Raw genomic sequence first — 21,089 nt, 5'->3', positions numbered from 1 at the left:
TGCTGTGGCTAGGACTTCCAGAACTATGTTGAAGAGTAGTGGCGAGAGCGGACATCCTTGTCTTGTTCTTGGTCTCAGTGGGAATTCTTTCAGCTTTTCACCATTAAGAATGATGTTTGCTGGGGGTTTGTCATATATGGCCTTTATCATGTTGAGGTAGGTTCCCTCTGTGCCCACTTTCTGAAGGGTTTTTATCAGAAATGGGTGTTGGATTTTGTCAAAGGCTTTTTCCGCGTCTATGGAGAGGATCACATGGTTTTTATTCTTCAGTTTGTTAATGTGGTGTTTCACACTGATGGATTTACGGATATTGAAGAACCCCTGCATCCCTGGAATAAATCCCACTTGACCATGATGTACAATCTTTTTAATGTACTGTTGGATGCAGTTTGCTAGCGTTTTGTTGAGGATTTGTGCGTCGATGTTCATCAGTGAAATTGGCCTGTAGTTTTTTTCTTTTTTTTTTTTTTTTTTTTTTTTTCTTTTTGCTATTTCTTGGGCCGCTCCCGCAGCATATGGAGGTTCCCAGGCTAGGGGTCGAATCGGAGCTGCAGCCACTGACCTACGCCAGAGCCACAGCAACGCAGGATCCAAGCCGCATCTGCAACCTACACTACAGCTCACAGCAACGCGGTATCGTTAACCCACTGAGCAAGGGCAGGGACCGAACCCGCAACCTCATGGTTCCTAGTCGGATTCGTTAACCACTGCGCCACGGTGGGAACTCCTCTTTTTGCTATTTCTTGGGCTGCTCCCGTGGCATATGGAGGTTCCCAGGCTAGGGGTCTAATCAGAGCCGTAGCCACCAGCCTACGCCAGAGCCACAGCAACGCAGGATCCGAGCCGCGTCTGCAACCTACACCACAGCTCACGGCAATGCCGGATCCTTAACCCACTGAGCAAGGCCTGGGATCAAATCCGCAACCTCATGGTTCCTAGTCAGATTCGTTAACCACTGCGCCATGACAGGAACTCCTGTAGTTTCCTTTTTTGTGGAATCTTTGTCTGGTTTTGGTACCAGGGTGATGGCGGTCTCATAGAATGAGTTTGGGAGTATCCCTTCCTCTGCAATTTTTTGAAATAGTTTCAGAAGGAGAGGTGTTAGCTCTTCTCTAAATGTTTGATAGAATTTGCCTGTGAAGCCGTCTGGTCCTGGACTTTTGTTTGTTAGAAGTTTTTTAATCATAGTTTCAATTTCAGTTCTTGTGATTGGCCCATTCAACTTTTCTATTTCATCTTGCTTTAGTCTTAGAAGATCGTACTTTTCTAAGAATTTGTCCATTTCTTCTAGGTTTTCCATTTTATTGGCATATAGTTGCATATAGTAGTCTCTTAGGATTCTTCGTATTTCTGTGATGTCCGTTGTTACTTCTCCTTTTTCATTTCTAATTTTATTGATTTGAGTCCTCTCTCTTTTTTGCTTGATAAGCCTGGCTGGGGGTTTATCAATTTTGTTGATCTTTTCAAAGAACCAGCTTTTCGTTTCATTGATCTTTTCTTTTTTTTTTTTTCTTTTTTGTCTTTTTGCCATTTCTTGGGCCACTCCCACAGCATATGGAGGTTCCCAGGCTAGGGGTCCAATTGGAGCTGTAGCTGCCAGCCTACACCAGAGCCACAGCAACGCAGGATCCGAGCCGCGTCTGCAACCTACACCACAACTCACGGCAACACTGGAACCTTAACCCACTGAGCAAGGGCAGGGACCGAACCCGCAACCTCATGGTTCCTAGTCAGATTCGTTAACCACTGCGCCACGATGGGAACTCCTCATTGATCTTTTCTATGGTTTTCTTTGTTTCTATTTCATTGATTTCTGCTCTGATCTTTATGATTTCTTTCCTTCTACTAACTTTAGGTCTTGTCTGTTCTTCTCTCTCGAGCTGCTGTAGATGTAAAATTAGCTTGCTTATTTGAGCTTTTTCTTGTTTCCTGAGGTGGGCTTGTATTGCCATAAACTTTCCTCTTAGAACGGCCTTTGCTGCATCCCATAGGTTTTGGAGTGTCATATATTCGTTGTCATTTGCTGCTAGGTATTTTTTAATTTCCTCTTTGATTTCTTCAGTGATCCATTGGTTGTTTAGTAGCATGTTGTTGAGTCTCCACGTGTTTGTGTTTCTTGCAGTTTTTTTCTTGTTGTTGATTCCCAGTCGTAGAGTGTTGTGGTCGGAAAAGATGCTTGATATGATTTCAACTTTCTTAAAGTTACCAAGGTTGGATTTGTAGCCCAGGATGTGATCAGTCTTAGAGAATGTTCCATGTGCACTTGAGAAGAATGTGTATTCTGTTGCTTTTGGATGGAATGTCCTATAAATATCTATTAAGTCCATCTGGTTTAATGCGTCATTCAGGGCCTGTGTTTCCTTATTGATTTTCTGTCTGGTTGATCTGTCCATTGCTGTAAGTGGGGTGTTAAAGTCCCCCACTATGATTGTGTTATTGTCGATTTCTCTTTTTAAGGTTGTTAGCAGTTGCCTTATACATTGTGGTGAACCTGTGTTGGGTGCGTAGATATTTACAATTGTTATATCATCTTCTTGGATTGATCCTTTGATCATTATGTAATGTCCTTCTTTGTCCCTTAAAATATTCTTCATTTTAAAGTCTATTTTGTCTGATATGAGTATTGCTTCTCCAGCTTTCTTTTCATCCCCATTTGCATGAAATATTTTCTTCCATCCTCTCACTTTCAATTTGTATGTGTCCCTAGAAGTGAAGTGGGTCTCTTAAAGACAGCATATATATTGTTTTTGTATCCATTCAGCAAGTCTATGTCTTTTTGGTTGGGGCGTTTAGTCCATTAACATTTAAGGAAATTATTGATATGTATGTTCTCATTGCCATTTTATTAATTGCTTTGGATTTGTTTTTGCTGCTCTTTTTTCTTTCCTTCTTCTCTTGTTCTTTTCTGCCTATAGAAGTTCCTTTAGTATTTGTTGTAAGGCTGGTTTAGTGTTGCTGAATTCTCTCAGCTTTTGCTTACCTGTAAAGGTTTTGATTTCTCCTTTAAATCTGAATGAGAGGGAGTGCCCATCGTGGCGCAGTGGTTAACGAATCTGACTAGGAACCATGAGGTTGCGGGTTTGATCCCAGGCCTTGCTCAGTGGGTTAAGGATCCGGCATTGCCGTGAGCTGTGGTGTAGGTTGCAGACGCGGCTCGGATCCTGCGTTGCTGTGGCTCTGGCGTAGGCTGGCGGCTGCAGTTCCGATTAGACCCCTAGCCTGGGAACCTCCATATGCTGCGGGAGCGGCCCAAAGAAATAGCAAAAAGACCAAAAAAAAAAAAAAAAAAAAAAAAATCTGAATGAGAGTCTTGCTGGGTAGAGTAATCTTGGTTGGAGGTTTTTTCCTTTCATCCTGTTATCATGCCACTCCCTTCTGCCCTGCAGAGTTTCTGTTGAAAATCTGCCGATAGCCTTATCGGGGTTCCCGTGTATGTTATTTGTTTCTTTTCCCTAGCTGCTTTCAAGATTTTCTCTGTCTTTAATTCTGGTCAGTTTGATTAACATGTGTCTCGGGGTATTCCTCCTTAGGTTTATTTTGTATGGTACTCATTGTGCTTCCTGGATTTGAGTGAGTGATTCCTTCCCCATGTTAGGGAAGTTTTCAGCTATTATCTCTTGGAATATTTTTTCTGTCTCCTTCTCTCTCTCTTCTCCTTCTGGCACCCCTATAATACGGATGTTGGTGTGTTTAACGTTGTCCCAGAGTTCTCTGAGACTCTCTTCATTTGTTTTCAATCTTTTTTCTCTTTTCCATTCTGCATCCGTAATTTCCACTAATCTGTCCCCCACCTCGCTTATTCGTTCTTCTGCCTCCTGTACTCTGCTGTTAGCTGCTTCTAGGGAATTTTTTATTTCAGTTATTGTATTTTGCATCTCTTCTTGTTTAAGTTTTATATCTTGTATCTCTTTGGTCAGTGTTTCCTGTAAGTTATCCATCTTTGCCTCCAGTTTATTTCCAACGTCTTGCATCATCGTCAGCATCAACAGTCTAAAATCTTTTCCCTGGAGGCTAAGAATCTCCTCCTCAGTTAGTTGTTTTTCTGGGGTTTTTCCTTTCTCCCTCATCTGAGTTTTAGTTCTCTGTCTTTTCATTTTTATTGGTTTTTGGTGTGGTGACCTTTTTACAGATAACAGAGTTGTAGCCTCTCTTACTTCTGGTGTCTGCCCCCCTTGTGGCTGAAGTCAGTATGGGGAGCTTGCTGTAGGCTTCCTGATGGGAGGGGCTGATGCCTGCCCTCTGGTAGGTGGAGCTGATTCTACTCCCTTTGGTGGGTGGGGCTTAGTCTCTGGATGGGATTAGAGGCAGCTGTGTGCCTGGGGGGTCTTTAGGCAGCCTGTTTTACTGAGGGGCAGGGCTGTGATCCCACCTGGATTGTTGTTTGAGCTGGGGCTTCTCAGCAGCTGACTGACGGTGGGGCCAGATTTTCCCTAAATGGCCACCTCCAGAGATATTTACAATTGTTACATCATCTTCTTGGATTGATCCTTTGATCATTATGTAATGTCCTTCTTTGTCCCTTAAAATATTCTTCATTTTAAAGTCTATTTTGTCTGCTACTGAATATTCCTGAGAGCTTTGCTTTCAGTGTCCTTCCCTCACAACAAGCCACGTTCACCCCTGTTTTCCCAGGATGTCCTCCAAGAACTGTGGTCAGGTTTGACCCAGATTCCCGTGGAGACTTTGCTTTGCCCTGGGACCCAGTGCACGTGAAAGTCTGTGTGTGTCTTTTAAGAATGGGGTCTCCAGACAAAAAAAAAAAAAAAAAGGAGTTCCCGTTTTGGCGCAGTGGTTAACGAATCTGACTAGGAGCCATGAGGTTGCGGGTTCGGTCCCTGCCCTTGCTCAGTGGGTTAACGATCTGGCGTTGCCGTGAGCTGTGGTGTAGGTTGCAGACGCAGCTCGGATCCTGTGTTGCTGTGGCTCTGGCGTAGGCCGGCGGCTACAGCTCCGATTCGACCCCTGGCCTGGGAACCTCCATATGCCGCGGGAGCGGCCCAAGAAATGGCAAAAAGACAAAAAAAAAAAAAGAAGAAGAAGAATGGGGTCTCCGTTTCCCCCAGTCCCGTGGAGCTCCTGCGCACAAGCCCCACTGGCCTTCAATGCCAGAACAGCAAATATTTTTTGAGTGAAGAGATGTTGCTCTCTCTGGGCTTCCCCTTTTGGTATAAATGATTTTAAAAAGTACGAGTACCAATCTCAACACATTACAGCCAGAGTCTACGCTTTCCACCTGACCTCCAGCTAGTGGGGTCAGTCCTGGTCAGTGGCTGAGGTGTGTGTGCTGCTCTCCCACTGCAGGGAACCTCCCCACACCCCATCCACAGTGCATGGGTGGGAGGCCGGCCAACAAGTGCAGCCCTCGCTCAGGGGGTGGGGAGGAGAGTTCAACTCTTCAGGAGGGAGTGTAAATTCTATGGAATTCTTTTGTCTGGGAGATAGGGCCTCTGAGCTGCCTCTTCCCTCACTTATTTATCATTTGTACCAATGTGGAACTGTGGATATTTGTTTCATACTTCAGGCTGTACCTAAAAAAACTAATTATTAAAAATACCAATGGAGTTCCCGTCGTGGCACAGTGGTTAATGAATCCGACTAGGAACCATGAGGTTGCGGGTTCGGTCCCTGCCCTTGCTCAGTGGGTTAACCATCTGGCGTTGCCGTGAGCTGTGGTGTGGGTTGCAGACGCGGCTCGGATCTGGCGTTGCTGTGGCTCTGGCGTAGGCCAGTGGGGACAGCTCCGATTAGACCCCTAGCCTGGGAACCTCCATATGCTGCGGGAGCGGCCCAAAGAAATAGCAAAAAGACAAAAAAAAAAAAAAAAAAAAAACCACCATTAAGGAGTTCCTGTTGTGGCTCAGTGGTAACGAACCTAACTAGTATCCATGAGGGCGCAAGTTCAATCCCTAGCCTCACTCAGCGGGTTAAGGATCTGGCATTGCCGTGAGCTGTGGTGTAGGTCACAGACACGGTTCAGATCCTGAGTTATTGTGGCTGTGGTATAGGCCGGCAGCTGCAGCTCTGATTCAACCTCTAGCCTAGGAACTTCCATATGCAGTGGGTGCAGCCCTAAAAAGACAAAGAAAAGAAAAGAAGAGAAGAAGAAAGAATGAATCTGATGTAGCAGGTCAGATCTCTGTGGAACCACAGGTTCGATTCCCAGTCCAGTACAGTGAATCAAAGGATTCAGTGTTGTCACAGTTGTGGCAAAGGTCACACCTGTAGCTTAGGTCACAGTTGCAGCTTAGATTCAAACCCTGGCCCAGGAAGTTCCATATGCCGCACCAGCCATTTAAAAAAAAAAAAAAACAGACTAGGAAAAATGATAGCTAAGGGCAATGTGATATGGTGTCCCGTGAGGAAGGGGCCCTGCAACATAACAAGGAGAAAATCAGTAAAATCCAAATAAAATGTGGAGAATGGTTAATAATTATGTATCAGTGCTGCTTCCTTAGCTGTCAAAAATGTAACCCAGTAAGATAGGATGTTAACGTGAGAGCAAATATGCAGGAACTCTCTATGCTATCCTCGCATCTTTTATGCAAACCCAAACATATTCTCAAATAAAAGGGTTACTTTTTCAATCAACATACAAAGAATACAAAACAGAATAGATATACACAATATGTGTATTAAGAATTGACATCGGGAGTTCCCATTGTGGCACAGCAGAAATGAATCCGACTAGGAACCATGAGGTTGTGGGTTAGGTCCCTGGCCTCACTCAGTGGGTTAAGGATCTGGTGTTGCCATGAGCTGTGGTGTAGGTCACAGACTTGGCTAGGATCTGACATTGCTGTGGCTGTGGTGTAGGCCAGCAGCTGTAGCTCCAATTTGACCCCTAGCCTGGGAACCTCCATATGACGCAGGTGAGGCCCTAAAAAGAAAAAAAAAAAAAAATTGACATCAAAGTATCTTAGTTTTTGAGCATAAATGTGAATTGTTTTTAAGAACAAAAAAAAAGTCTGAGGTCGTTTAGTCAACTAACACTATAATTCCTATTTATAACAGGAGACAATTATAAGTTATAGTCTGTGCTCACACTACTGAGAACAGAATCAGAACCCAGCTCTCTCCACCCTGCTCAGATGTACCTTTGATTCAGCAACTACACTGCTGTGCTTGCGTGTGCAACTAGACTGTCTAGAGTTGTAGGCAATGGAACTTAAACTCTCAAATACAGAAAGAATTTGACACTTCTCCCACAATAAAAATAGACCAACCTAACACTGAGACAAGAATAGAAATGCTAAGTACACTGAATATTTTACAAGACCAAAAAATTAAAGAACTGGTTAGATTCTAAAGCCACTCTTTACAGAATGACCCATCAATTCCACTCCTGGTTATATATGCAAGAAAACTGAAAACTTGTTTTTTGGGTTTTTTTTTTTGTCTTTTTGCCTTTTCTAGGGCCGCTCCTGCGGCATATGGAGGTTCCCAGGCTAGAGATCCACTTGGAGCTGTAGCCGCCAGCCTGCACCACAGCCACGGCAACTCGAGATCTGAGCTGCACCTGCGACCTACACCACGGGTCACAGCATCACCGGATCCTTAACCCACTGAGCAAGGCCAGGGATCAAACCCACAACTTCATGGTTCCTAGTCGGATTCATTAACCACTGAGCCATGACAGGAACTCCTTTTTGGTTTGCTGTTTTTTTTTTCTTTTTTTTTCATCTTCTAGGGCCACAACTGCAGCATATGGAGGCTCCCAGGCTAGGGGTCCATTTGGAGCTGTAGCTGCTGACCTACACCAGAGCCACAGCAACACAGGATCTAAACCACGTATGTGACCTACACCATGGCTCACAGCAACACCAGATCCTTAACCCACTGAGTGAGGCCAGGGATCGAACCCACATCCTCATGGATGCTAGTCAGATTCGTTAACTGCTGAGCCACGACAGGAACTCCTGAAAACTTGCTTATGTTAAAACTTACACATGAATGGTCAAAAAAAAAAAAAAAAATCCTGGACAAATATAAAACTTGTACACAAATATTTTGGCATTATTCATAATAGTCAAATTGTGGAAACAACCCAAATGTCCAGCAACTAATGAACGAATAAACAAAGCGTGGTTACATCCATCCAGTGGAATATTTGTCAATAAAAAGGAACAAACTACTGATGCATGCTGCAACACAGATAACACTGGACTAACTGAAGGGGCCAGACACAAAAGGGCACAGATTACACAATCCCATTTATAGGAAATGCCCGCGGAGACAGAACGTAGATCAGTAGCTGCCCGAGGGAGCTGACTGCTAACGGGCACAGGGCTCTCTCTGGGGTGACGAATGTTCTGCATTCAGAGGGCTGCACAATCCTGTGAATTTTTTCATACAGGAATCATATCTTAGTAAAATATGACCAGACCTTTTTTAAATTAAATGGTACAGATCAAAGAAAACAAAGCAAAACAGCAAACCCCTCTTGGGACCTTACCTATTTTAGCTCTGCCAAGGAGTAACAGAAAGCTTCATCTCTCAATCTTTTTATCCTGTGCTCCCCTTTTAATACACAAGAAAAAGCGCAAGCCCTTTTCAATGCGTTTAAGGTTTTCCAAATATACATTACCTTGTGCAACTAAAAAAGCAAAGTAATCAATGGTGATGGAAGAAGTAAAAATGTATTTTGTGGTTCTGAAATTTCAGAACAAAAATGATACAGAGTCAAAGGCAGAATACAACTTACTGGAAAAGAGGTGACACAAAACAGTAATTCTTAAACTTCCCGGACCGGCTGGCTGGTTTGGGTGGAGGCAGGACAGGCTGAGCGGGAGGAGGTGCGTCACTCCCCCAGCTCATATAACAAAGTTAAGGTTCAGATCTGAGCAAAATCCAAAAAGGTCTCCTGGAGGGCCTCGATCGTTCTTAGGCCAGGACATTTTTGGATAAAAATACAAATGTCATGCCCCTTTGGAGTTTGTGTTACAACATAAGTCTGTTTTCTAAATGTAACACCATATTATAATAATAGACATACTTTCTCCAGCCACACACAGCCTACCCCTTACACATTAGGAATCACTATGTCAGAGCTCCTGATGTGGTGCAGTGGGTTAAGAAGCCGACTGCAGGAGTTCCTGTCATGGCGCAGTGGTTAATGAACCCGACTAGAAACCACGAGGTTGTGGGTTCAATCCCTGCCCTTGCTCAATGGGTTAAGGTTCCGGCGCTGCCGTGAGCTGTGGCGTAGGTTGCAGACGCGGCTCGGATCCCGCGTTGCTGTGGCTCTGGTGTAGGCCGGCGGCTACAGCTCTGATTCGACCCCTAGCCTGGGAACCGCCATATGCCGCGGGAGCGGCCTAAGAAATAGCAACAACAACAACAAGACAAAAAAAAAAAAATCACTATAATCTGGAGTTCCCTGGTGGCTTGGGTCACCAACACCTGCATTGTCACTGGCGTGGCTTGGGTTTAATCCCTTATCCAGGAATTTCCAAATGCTGCAGATCCAGGCATGGACAAAGGAAAAACAACAACAACAACAACAAATCACTATAATCTACTCAAGGGAGAATGTGCTCTACTAGGTACCTCTTGATTGGAAGCTTCACCTCTGGGCTATCAACTGACAGAGGCAATGTACAATCCCAAAGCCTGTTACAGAAGGGAAATTGTATTAACCCATCATTTCCTTTTCTCTTTGTCTTTTTAGGGCCGCACCCTTGACTTATGGAGTTTCCCAGGCTAGGGGTCGAATTGGAGCTGTAGTCGCCAGCCTACACCACAGCCACAGCAATGCCTGATCCTTAACCCACTGAGCGAGGCCAGAGATCAAACCTGCGTCCTCAAGGATCTTAGATTCGTCTCCCCTGAGCCATGATGGGAACTCTGACGCCATCATTTTCTACTTTAACCATGGTATCTCCTCTAACTCTTCCTCTCACCTAATCTAATCTAGAGTGCACAGTATCTACTCGTTGCTAATTTACAGTATCTATTTGTTGCCATCCCACAACTACAAACCACCCCAGAAAGCAAAAGCATGTATCTGCCTCTTGGGTGAATCTATTACAGGCAGATGCCCTTGCAAAATTAGAGAAATGAGGGCAGTCAGAACTCTTTGGGACTTTTTCCCACAGCCCTGCTCAGGAAGTTGGCTGGGTGTGGTTCTGCTTTGAAATTGGCCACCTCTCTGTACAGAGATGCTCTCACTCTCCGATGACCTACCCACACCACCCGTGGAAGGAACGTCACAAGGAGGCCAGGTCCCCAACCAGCGGGGGAAGTACCTGCTCTCCCCCATGCAGGGCTCCAGGCCAAGGCCAGGAAGTGTGCTGAGGTCATTTAATTTGCTGTGGGACCACAGGTCCATCTCTTCAGATGCAGATTTTAAGCATGAGAAATCACAGGAAAAAGGAACATGAAAATACAGGAGCATATGCTTTTGCTAAAAACAAGTGAGTAAGCCCCAGGAACGCAGATGACTCTACCACCATCCACGGTTGAGTGAGCAGAAGGGAAAACAGCTGCATCAGACAGTGTGACTGAGAGAACGCAGGACAGGATGTTTCGGGCGCCTGGGGCAAAAGGATATAGAAGTGCTCATTTGGAGGTTTAAAAAAAAGGCATCTTTGGCCCCTTCCTCTCTCGTTCCTCTGTCTCGGTCTCCCCCTCAACCCCTGCCCCAAGCCACCTCTGCCTCTGCTTTCTCCACACCTGTCTTCTCTCTCTTCTCTCTTTAAATAAACATTTATTTAAGTTTTTGGAAGTTCCCATTGTGGCTCAGCAGTAATGAACCTGACTAGGATCCATGAGGACGCAGGTTCGATCCCTGGCCTTGCTCAGTGGGTTAAGGATCTGGCGTTGCCATGAGCTGTGGTGCAGGTTACAACCGTCGGATTCAAGGTTGCTGTGGCTGTGGTACAGCAGGCAGCTGCAGCTCCAGTTCGACCCCTAGCCTGGGAACTTCCATATGCTGCAGGTGCAGGCCTAAACAAAAAGCAAAAAAAAAAAAGCCATTTTTATCTGTAAATGAAAAATGTCAGCAGATTAACACAATGCCGTAAGACTGAGTTTATATATTTAAGCATTAATAAAACACATATGGAATAATTTTCTTTCCTAACTAAAGGCAGGCATTAAAACTTTTTTTTTTTTTTTTGTCTTTTTGCTATTTCTTAGGCCGCTCCCGGGCCTAAGAAGGGAGGTTCCCAGGCTAGAGGTCCAATCGGAGCTGTAGCCACCAGCCTACTCCAGAGCCACAGCAACGCGGGATCCGAGCCACGTCTCAACCTACACCACAGCTCACGGCAACACCGGATCATTAACCCACTGAGCAAGGGCAGGGACCGAACCCGCAACCTCATGTTCCTAGTCAGATTAGTTAACCACTGCGCCACGACGGGAACTCCAGTTAAAACTTTTTTTTTTTAAGGGCTGCACCTATGGCATATGGAGGTTCCCAGGCCAGACATTTACACCACAACCAAAGCAATGCAGGATCCAAGCCATGTCTGCAACCTACACCACCACTCACAGCAACACCTACTGAGCAAGCCCAGGGATCAAACCTGCAGCCTCATGGATACTAGACAGATCCATCAACCATGAGCCACAATGGGAACTTCCATTAAAACATTTTTTAAAAATGAGTTCTCTCAGGAGAGAGGTAATGGGAAAAGAGTCAACTCACACCTTTACATCTTCCTATATAATGGCTTTTCCCAAAAGAGCATATACATTTTTAATGATTTAAAACTAGAGGAGTTCCTGTTGTGGCTCAGTGATAACAGACCCAAATAGTATCCATGAGGACATAGGTTCAATTCCTGGCCTTGCTCAGTGGGTTAAGGATCTGGCATTGCTGTGAGCTGTGGTGTAGGTTGCAGACATGGCTTGGATCCTGAGTTGCTATGGCTGTGGTGTAGGGCAGCAGCTACAGTTCTGATTGACCCCTAGCCTGGGAACTTCTATATGCTGCAGGAGCAGCCCTAAAAAAGACATAAATAAATAAACAAACAGAGAAGACAACAGTAAGTACCATGTAAGAAAAAAAATGACAAAGTAGACTTCATCAGAATTTGAAACTATTGATTCTTAAAAAGCACAACCAAAAAAAAAAACCAAATAGTTAAGCCTCAGATTGGGAAAAAAATATTTCTAACATATGGCAAAAGACATGTACCCAAATATGCAAAGAATTCCTAAAATCGGAGCTCCCGTTGTGGCACAGTGGTTAACGAATCCAACTAGGAACCATGAGGTTGCGGGTTCGATTCCTGGCCTCGCTCAGTGGGTTAAGGATCCAGCGGTGTCATGAGCTGTGGTGTAGGTTGCAGACGCGGCTCGGATCCTGTGTTGCTGTGGCTCTGGCTTAGGCTGGCGGCTGCAGCTCCGATTCAACCCCTAGCCTGGGAACAGCCTGGGAACCTCCACATGCCGAGGGAGTACCCCAAAAAATGGCAAAAAGACAAAAAAAAAAGAAAAGAAAAGAAAAAGAATTCCTAAAATCAATAATAAAAAGAAAACCCAATTTATTTTAATGGGCAAAAGACCTGAACAGACGCTTCATGAAAGCAGGTGTAAAAGCCAACAAACATGTGAGTAAGTGCACATCACGGTTAGTAACCGGGGAGGCGCGCCAGACCCACCACAAGAGGTCAGCATCTAGCAGCAGCTGATGAACCAGAAGCTGGAGGTTCAGCGAACAACTGGAACTAACTACTCACACACACTGCTGCTGCGAGTGCAAACTGCACAACCATTTTGGGAAAGTGACAGTGTCTTTAAAAGTCAACCCGGTATCTATTTGTGTGAGCAAATTCCACTCCTAGATATTTACGCAAAAGAAATGAAAATACGCGTCCACATAATGGTGTCCAAGAGGGAGGGCTCCCCACCCCGGATGCGCATCCAGACGAGAATGGTTAGACTGCAGCAGTCCATACAGGAGAAGAGCCGCACAGGGACAGAAAGGAACAAACCACTGACACGATCTGTTCCACGCCCTGAGTCCAAAGAGCTACATTACATTAAAGAAGCTGGATGCAAAACACGCATGTTGTATCATCTCCTACATTTATATGAAGCTCTAGAATAGACAGAACTAACCTAGAGTTAAGGAAATAAATCAGTATTCCTGGCAAGAGAGTGCAGGCCACCTCTAGGAGCTAAGAAAGCTGCCAACCGACAGCCATCCAGCCAGCAAGAAAACCAGGATGTGAGTCCTACAACCAAAAGAACTGCATTCTGCCACAACGACAAGAGCTTGCAGGGGCACTCTGAGTTCTGGAAGAGAACTACAGCCCAACACACAACTGCAGCCACATGAGCCCTAAGCAGAGAGATCAGCAAGCCATGCCTGGACCCCATCATGCACAGAAACTGTGAGATAACAAATGTTATTGCTTTAAGACACTAAATATCAGTAATCTGTTACACAGTAAATAGAAAACTCATATAAATGTCGCTCAGAAAAAAGCCTTACAACTTAATGATGTTTTAGTTAAAAGAACAGAAATTATGGATCGATCTTAAGGACACTACACTAAGTGAAATAAGCCAGTCACAAAAAACAGATACTATACGATCCCAGGAATATGAAGTATCTAAAGTAGTTAAATTCACAGAAAACAGAAGTAACATGGTGGTTGCTGGGGGCTGAGGGGATGGGGAGAAATGGGGAGGTGTTAATCCGTACAGAGTTTTAGTTTTGGAAAAAAGTTCTAAAAATCTGCTGTACAACAATGTATACCTATTTAAGACTCCTGAACTACACACTTTGAAATAGTTAAGAAGGTTAGTTTGGGGGAGGGTTAACTACAATTTTAAAAGAAAACATATTTCCCCTTGTTTGTCAATAATACAAATCATTTTTAAACAGGCAAAATAAGTGAATTGAAGAGAAAATGCACCATCATATTCCCCACGAGAAAGAAGACCACATCCTATGCCAGCCTCTGTGGAGAGCACAAGTACACCACCAACATGGTGAGCAAAGCACCGCACATTAGACAGCAAGGCCGGGGAGTGGCCAGGCCCAGCCGGCATCACCTGGGCTTCCCAGGTGAAAGCCACTGGAGGACTGAGCTTAGCATTGTTTTGGGCTGATTTTTGTTTGTCTGGGTTTTTGGCATGTGGAAGTTCCCAGGCCAGGGATCAAACCTGTGCCACAGCAGCCACAACACCAGATCCTTAACTCACTGACCACAAGGGAAATCCTGAAATGAGCATTGCTGTGCTTCATGACAGCAAGGTGGTTCAAGGCCTGAAATGCACCCACAAAGCCTGGAGTTACAGGTCTGACCTCAAAGCTGTGCACCTCTGGTTTCCATCCTCTGCCCTCGCTCATCCCGTCTCCTCAACAGCAGAATGGAGCTGATCACCCTGCCAAGGTTTTCTGGTTCAGACTCACTCTCACCAGCTGGAGGAGTAGCAGTACAGTGACTTCCGCAAATCTCCATGTTATGCCGTCAAACCCAGGGAACAAGAGAAGGTTCAGGTGAGGGAACCAGGGTATTTTATAACCAAGGAAACAGCTTCTACTTTACACACGCACGCCACTCAGCTCAAACGGCTTGTTCTACAGATATTCACTGAGATCTTCTTTATTAAGCATCAACATCCCAAGCATATTTAAAAGCACAGATCCACTGGCGTTCCCACTGTGGCTCAGCAGTAACGAACCTGAGTAGTATCCATGAGGATACAGGTTCGATTCCTGGCCTCGCTCAGTGGGGTAAGGATCTGGCGTTGCTATGAGCTGTGGTGTGGGTCACAGATGTGGCTCGGATCTGCCGCTGCTGTGGCTGCCGTGTAGGCCCGGCAGCTGCAACTCCATTCAACTCCTAGCCTGGGAACTTCCATGTTCCATAAAGAAAAAAAATTGAAAATAAAAAAATTAAAAGCATAGATCCAGACTGCTTTCACCTGACTCCAAAGGTAAAAATAGGAGTTCCTGTCATGGCTCAGTGGTTAACGAATCCGACTAGGAACCATGAGGTGATGAGTTCAATCCCTGGCCTTGCTCAGTGGGTTAAGGATCTGGCGTTGCCGTGAGCTGTGGTGTAGGTTGCAGACGCGGCTCGGATCCCGCGTTGCTGTGGCTCTGGTGTAGGCCAGCAGCTACAGCTCCAATTAGACCCCTAGGCCTGGGAACCTCCATATGCCACGGGAATGGCCCTAGGAAAGGCAAAAAGACAAAAAAAATAAATAAATAAAATAAAAATAAAAATAAAATCATAATTCTTTTTTTCCCTTGTCTTTTTAGGGCCACACCCACGGCATATGGAAATTCCCAGGTTAGGGATCCAATCCAAGCTGTAGCCACTGGCCTACACCACAGCCACAGCAACGCCAGATCTGAGCCGCATCTGCAACCTACACCACAGATCATGACACTGCGGGATCATTAACTCACTGAGTGAGGCCCGGGATCAAACCTGCATCCTCACGGATACTAGTCAGATTTGTTTCCGCTGAGCCATGATGGGAACTCCCACAACACGTTTTTGATCTAAGAGTATATTAACAGGAGGCAAAATGACACAAGCATGCCTTGGGAGAAAAAAGGCAGGTCACCTCCGAATTAGCCCTCCTGCCTTAGAAGGTAATACTCTCAGAAAATGTTTAAAAGGTCACTAGTAACCTCCCAGAAGCCAAATCCAATAGATTTTTCTGTCCAAATCTTCCTTTCCCTCTGAGCCAATCAGCCTCTGCCCTCCTCCTCTTCCCTGTGTCCCAGGAGCCCCGTGTGCACAGCCTCTCTGCAGCCTCTACCAGGTATCAGACGCTCCCTTGGAGAGGTCACCGGCTTTCAACAACATGAGGCCTCTCAAATCTGCACCTCCAGCCTAAATCTTTGTTCTGAGCTCCAGATCTGAATATCCAACTGACCACCAATCCCACTTGCCCATCTACAAGCATTCTGGTTACTACCTTCTTTGGCCACACCCACAGCACGTGGAAGTTGCGGGGCCAGGGATCCAACCCAGGCCACAGCAGTGGCACAAGCTGCTGCAGTGACAACACAGGATCCTTAACGCATTGCACCAAAAGGAACTTTATTCTGGATTTAACCCACCCAAACCCAAGCTCGCCAGCCACCTCCTGTCCCCATTTCCCCACCTCAGTGGGTGTCACCTGCCAGTGAGTCACTCAAGTTAGAGACGAGGAAGTAACTCCAGGCGCGTTCCCTCAACAAACATTTAAGTGCCTCTTATGTACCAAGACTGACACTCCCTGGTGGAGACTTCGAATGTAAGTGAAGGAAACAGACAATAAACTAAATGAGAAAATAATTAGGTACAATAATGCAGCACAGGAGACAGCAGAGCTAAGCAGTGTGTGGGGAAGTGAGGACCCTCTGATGTCCAGAAGAGCAGACTCGAGGTGCACCTGGGCGCACCTGAAGGAGGGCAAGAGTCAGTCAGAAGACAAGGCAAGAGGGGGGAAGGTGGGCTGGGGGACTTTCAGGACAGTGGCAAGAACTTCAGCAGAGAGGCGCCAGGATCCGGCTTATGCTTTAACAGTTGGCTCTGGCTTCAAACACTGCCTCCAGTCTCCTTCTGCCTGCAGCCCCCCTTCCCTCACTCCACTCCATCCCAAGTAAGGACCGAACCCTTCAACCCCTCTCTCACTCATCTGTCCTCGTTCCTCCTGCCACTGCCCTAATGCAAAAGCTCTCAGTGTCCACTTAGAGCGGAGTACCTGTCTCGGAGTTCCCGCCATGGCTCAGCAGAAACAAATCTAATATTCGCGAGGACGCAGGTTTGATCCCTGGCCTCGCTCAGTGGGTTAAAGATCTGGCATTGCTGTGAGCTCTGGTGTAGGTCGCAGGCTCGGATCTGGCACTGATGTGGCTGTGGTGTTGGCCGGCGGCTACAGCTCCGACTGACCCCTAGCCTGGGAACCTCCATATGCCGAAGGTGGGGCCCTAAAAAGACCAAAAACAAACAGTCTCACTAGGCCATCCATGCTCTTTCTGAACCTGTGAACCATCACCTCACTCCTAAGCCCCTCCTCTCCTCCTTCCTTAGCCTCGGGATGAAAGCAAAGCCCTAAGCTCTGTGTACAAGCCTTTCCTGACCCCATCTTTCCCTCTCATCCCTTCGAAATCTGCAGCACCACCGCTCCCAGTCCCACCCCACTTTTCTTCGAGCCTCAGAGCCTGCATCACCTCGGAGCACTGGGCACAGTACAGGACCTATTCTGTGGTATCAGATGGAGCTCCTCCATGGCGGCGGCTGTCTCCTCGTCCCCGACTACTTGAGCACAGCAGGGGGCTCTCAGGAGACACTGAAGACCCTGCTTTCGCAACCTAATGGGCTAACATCTTTAGTCCATGCCACGACACTGACACTTCAAATCTCCCCGTGCTTCTGCTCAGGACATTACTGACCACTTCTTTGTTAAAAGTCCTGATTTCTTAACATATTCTACTTATGTTTCCAGTCATATGAATCCTAAGTTTCATTCCACTTCTGACTCCTCTATTTTCTAGTTCCCTTTACACAACTGTGTTTTTAAGATAGTTTATAGTCTACATGGAAAGCTACACACTGACTTACCTACTTTTCAACCATATGAAACATGTTTAAGAAGGTATACTTTGGAGTTCCCTTGTGGCATTGCGAGTTAAGGGTCCAGTGTTATTACTGCAGTGGCTTGGGTCACTGCTGTGGCACAGGTTCTGTTCCTGGCCCAGGAACGTCCACACACCAAGGGTGTGCCCCTCCCCCCAAAAAAAGGCATAATCTTTTTTTAAGAAGGTATAATTTAAGTAACTGCAACGGAGTTTTCGTTTGCTATGTAACCCTCAGGATTCTATGCGTCTCAGTGGCATTTCCTCCTAGTCCCTGCTAGCGACAATCACTGTCCTGATTCCCACGGATGTCCTTCTACCTTTACTACGTACCGTCTACAGCATTTACAGAAGGCGCTGCCAAGCCAGGGGAACGAGCCAGGCCGCAGTGAGGTTACCAGCCTGGTCCCCCACAGCCCTCAGCAACACCACAGGGCGGCCGGGCTCCACTGCAACATGAGGCTGCAGTCTGGGATGACTTGGAGAAACCGGCTCAAGAGAGGGCACCCTCCCACACAGAAGCCCCAACAATCTCGTTTTTATTATTTAGTATCACTGAACTCTTGGAAACACTCAGGAAACAGAAGATGAATCATTTCCCATCTTATCTAAGGCTTGTGGCCAGCCCCTGAAAGGTTCGTCCTAATAAGAGTATGACATTTAAAGAGGTTGTTCCAATTCCTAATGAGTTTTTACACTTAACTATTACAATGTGTTACGAGCTGATGATTCTGATCATGGCTTAGTCACGCTGTACAAAAACAGCCTAGAAGTTTAACTAATGCAAAGAATCAGAGAACCAACTGCCCTTTCACACAGCAGTTTAAATGGTGTATCGCAAATGCTGTGCTACTCTCACATTTGTCACAACATCATTTTCTCAAATACTTATCAAACACTTAGCATCTAAACTCCATGTTGTTTAAATAACAAAACATAAAAAGCAGTAACAATACAAAATCTCCAACACAAAATTACCTGCACCTACAAACCTTAACTTACAAAACCATTCAATCCACCAGGCATTAACTTTAACGCTTCACTTTAATTTTTTAGGGAAAGAGGGGAACCAAATTTGACAACCGAGTTAAGTATTCCGGGGCCAGGATGCTGCCAGCTGAGCGGGAGCAATTCGGGCCTCGGTGAACACGGCGGAAGAGACGTTTTCGCCCCCGGCGCCTCAAAGAAAGGGATCCGGAGCAGGCGAGGTGCCGCCGGCCTCTCGGGAGGGACCCCGCACGCTTCGACCCGCCGGCCGCCGGCCGCCCTCGAGCCTGACAGGCGCGTCCGCCCAGGGCGGTGCCGCGGGAGAGGGCGGGGGCCGGAAGGAAGAGGGAGGACCGGGACAAAGCCGGCCGGCCGCCCCCTCCCCGCGCGCCGCGCGCCCCGCTCCCGGGCGCGGCCACGTCCCCCGCCCCGCGGCGCCCGGGGCCGCAGCTGCTCCCGGAGCGGCCGCCCCCGCCGCGCCCCGCCCCGCCCCCGGCCGCAGCAGGGCCGAGCGGGGATGCGGAGCCGGGGTGCGGCCGGGGCGCGATGGGCGCCCGAACCTGGGGGAACGTGAAGGGGAGGGGGCCGCGCCTGGGCGGCGACCGGGACCGGGAGGGGAGCGGGTGGACCTGCGGGAGGCCGCGGGCGGCGGCCCGGGGAGGGGGCAAGAGGGAGGCCGGAGGACCGGGGCCCGCCGCCGACTCACCGTGCTGCTCCCGCGGGGCCGCGCGCTCGCGCTGTCAGCACCGGGAGGCCGCGGGCGCGTGCGCGGAGCAGGACCGCCGGGGCCGCCGCCTCGGCCGCCTCAGGTGCGGCGCCGCGGTCAGTAGCGAGGAGCGCCGGCGCGGCCGCCCCGCAGCATGCTCAGCCGCCCGCGCGCGCTGTCTCCCGCGGCTCCTCCTCGCAGCCGCCGCCCCGCGCTCCGCCGGCTCCGGCTCCGCTGCTCCCGCCGCCGAAAATGGCGTCTCGGCGTCCCTCCCCCGGCTCGGCGCTCCCGCCCCACAATGCCACGCGCTGCCGTGACGTCACCCTGCCCGTCGCCGGGGGGCGGGGCGGCCCGGGAAACCGAGGCCGGGCGGCTCCCCTCGGCCCCCGCGCCGCGCGGGTTGGGTTGAGGGCCGGCGGGAGCGGGCCTCCGCGGCGCGGATGCGGTCCCGGGCCGGCGGCCGCGGGCCACACTGGGGCGGGGCGAGGGGCGACGAGGGGCCCTCCGTGGGCGGCCCCGCGCGGGCGCGGCTGCCGGCGACCCCGAGCGCCTGGCGGCTGCCCCTCCCCGCGGGCAGGGGCAGAGGGGCGCCCAGCACGGCGGGTCAGCTCCCCGCGCGGCCGACTCCCGCCCTCGCGAATCGAGAATAATGTTTGCTGTGTGCAAACCCTGTCTCCGTGTGTTTCGTGTGCTCGTTTAAATCTTTCACCAGCCCCTCCAAAGGAAAGGGTCCTGAGGCGCTGCACGAAGGCAGGGGGCCTTCCTCCAGGAAAACCTACCGCCTTAGGTCGGGGCCCTGGCCCCCACGCCCTCCCCCCCTCGGTCACTGGACGCTGGGCCTTGGGATCTTCAAGAGTCAGAGCTCAGGGGACTTGCTGGGCCCTCGCCTGAGCCACGGAGGCCTCGCAGGAACTGGACCTCAGGGTCGTCAGAGTGGCCGGGGTGCTTAACCCTCCTGCCTGGCCACAGCAGAGGTGCCACCCCCGCCATCGCATCCCACCCACGGGCAGCCGTCACCAGGGCACACCCCTGCTGCGATGCCAACTCTGGCCCAGCCCGAAGGGCAGTACTTCCAGGTCAGAAAGTGCCCCTGGGCCTCATCCTGCTGCATGGCCAGCTCTGCGGGCCTGACTCAGCAGCCAGCTGGGAGGATGGTGCTGATTCAGTGGGTAAAGCTCAGCTTTCTTTGCCTGCCACCCGCTTGAGAGAACCCCGCCCCAGGTGCCTGCAGATGTCCCAAGTCTCATTATTAACCAGGAGGGGCTCCTGTGCCAATGTGCCCCCACATTTGCTTTTGAACTGCTCTGCTTTTCAGATGTTAGCCCCAGCATTGCCATCCATTTCAACCCTGCAATTACTCAGTCACCCTGGAAGTAAAGGGCCCTGGATGTTCCCAGGGAGGTCCAGTTAATTTGCTTTCATTTATAAATGCAAAGCTGAGCTAGAAGTGGGGAAGTGCCTTCCATGACACAGCAGTTACTGGGGGTGGCGGTGGGGGGTGGCAGTTAAACAGAGTCCAATAACCCCTGCACACTCCCTGAGTGACTGGGACACACTGCAGCTTGGATGTCACCTGCTCCTCAACAACTGGGCTGGGCTTGGCAGGCAGCTGTAACCAGAAGGCTTTGGAGAAGGGAGCAGGCTGAGCAAGAGTCCCTTCTCTGTCTGAGACTCGGGGCTCAGTGTGTGACATTCCTTCCACTCACCCAGCAGGCGAGCAAGCGAGAAAGCCGAGGTGCTGATGCCCTCTTCTGATGGGTGACCAAGAGTCTAGCTCTGTAGAATGGCTTCGGTCCGTCCCCTCTGCGTCCCCACTGCGGCCCTTCTGCTCAGACTCTATTGTATCTTTCTTTTATTCTC

The 21,089-nt window shown here is 48.6% G+C and overlaps 1 protein-coding gene and 1 pseudogene across 16 annotated transcripts in view; one reads left to right on the top strand and one right to left on the bottom strand.

Moving 5' to 3' along the window:
* KLC1 (kinesin light chain 1) overlaps positions 1-19,502 on the bottom strand; it is a 68,086-nt gene extending 48,584 nt beyond the window's left edge. For all 16 annotated transcript variants that reach the window (XR_002341081.2, XR_014811442.1, XR_002341083.2 and 13 more), the window contains exon 1: positions 19,230-19,502. The gene's annotated coding sequence lies outside the window, so the exon portion shown is untranslated. The remainder of the gene's footprint in view (positions 1-19,229) is intronic.
* LOC146402110 (uncharacterized) lies at positions 13,942-20,726 on the top strand (annotated as a pseudogene).
* Positions 20,727-21,089: the final 363 nt, after the last annotated feature.

Source organism: Sus scrofa, chromosome 7, assembly GCF_054392235.1.
Source record: "Sus scrofa isolate SSC_HxYL_T2T_F1_AM1 chromosome 7, Sscrofa_HxYL_maternal_Yorkshire_Landrace_v2.0, whole genome shotgun sequence".
Taxonomy (NCBI): domain Eukaryota; kingdom Metazoa; phylum Chordata; class Mammalia; order Artiodactyla; family Suidae; genus Sus; species Sus scrofa.
The sequence above is the reverse complement of the archived record's forward strand: the minus strand, read 5'-3'. Positions and strand labels throughout refer to the sequence as shown.